We start from the raw sequence: 1,366 nt of genomic DNA on the forward strand, positions 1-1,366 counted from the left end.
TAGTGATACTGCCTCGGAAACCCAAGGAGGGGTCACTATGAGTCGGGGTCGACTCGACGGCACATAACAATAATAATAACATAATCACCACTATCACCGCCACAAAAACACTAATGTACTTTGAGGCCTTACTCTGGGCACTGCACTCAGGACTTTAAATGCACGACTTCATTTAATCCTCAACACCACCTTCTAAGGAAGGTGTCATATGTTGTTGTGTGTGTCCTTAAGTCAATTCTGACTCATAGTCACCCTCTAGGACAGAGCAAAATTGTCCCATAGGGTTTTCTAGGCTGTAATCTTTACCAGAGCAGGTCACTAGGTCTTTTCTCCCACAGAGCCATTGGTGGGTTTGAACTAACAACTTTTCAGTTAGTAACCAAGGGCCTAACCATTGCACCACCAGGGATCTTTAGGTGTCATATATTACCCACATTTTACAGATGAAGAAACTGAGGCTTATTAAGAGTGATAGAAAAAATTGGAAATGGATAGTGATGATGGTTACATAACATGATAAACATAATTAATGTCACTGAATTATATATGTAAAAGATGAGGAAACGGCAAATGGTTTGTTTTATACAATTTTTAAAAAGAAAGAACTTCCCTACAACATTTGAACCCAGTAGTCTGACGCCAAGTCCATCTCTTAATCACTACATTGTAATAGACATTGCAAGTGCCATCCACCTTCTCACAGCATCTTCTCCTTAGAGACACACAGAAGGAAATGTCTCTCAGGTAACAGAACTTGGAAATGTGCCATGGCTCCCAAAGCCTGGCTATATATGTGTTTTTAAATGGATGGATGCTGTACTTAGTGGATCTTGTTTTCCTCTTTGCCTTGCTTGCTGGCAAGCTCAGAATGTGATTTATAGGCAACCTCTGGTAATTGCCCAGAACTTCAAGGCAAATATTCTGTGGGCTTTATTCAAGCCTAGATTTCCTTTGTTTTCTCACCTGTTTTCCCTTTGTCTAAGTTCTTTCACCTTTTTAAGCATGTAGTAGCATATATGAGAGCTCTGGTGGTGTGGTGACTAAGGCATTTGACTCCTAACCAGAAGGCTGGCGGTTCAAACCCACCAGCCACTCCTCAGAAGGAAGGTTGGGCAATCTATTTCCGTAGTGATACTACCTCAGAAACCCAAGGAGGGGTCTCTATGAGTCAGATCTGACTTGATGACATTGAGTTTGGTTTTTTTGGTTGGTAGCATATATATTTTGATAATCTGTTTTAAAATTGGGCAACTGCGGAACAAACATTCATATTTAGTGCCTGGCATGTAATACCTAGCTGATATATATATTGAGGGAGCTCTGGTAGCATAGTGCCTAAGGCACTTGACTGCTAACCAGAAGGCTG

The sequence above is a fragment of the Orycteropus afer genome, unplaced genomic scaffold, assembly GCF_000298275.1.
Source record: "Orycteropus afer afer isolate SDZICR_OR568_19922 unplaced genomic scaffold, OryAfe1.0 scaffold00366, whole genome shotgun sequence".
NCBI classification, from domain to species: domain Eukaryota; kingdom Metazoa; phylum Chordata; class Mammalia; order Tubulidentata; family Orycteropodidae; genus Orycteropus; species Orycteropus afer.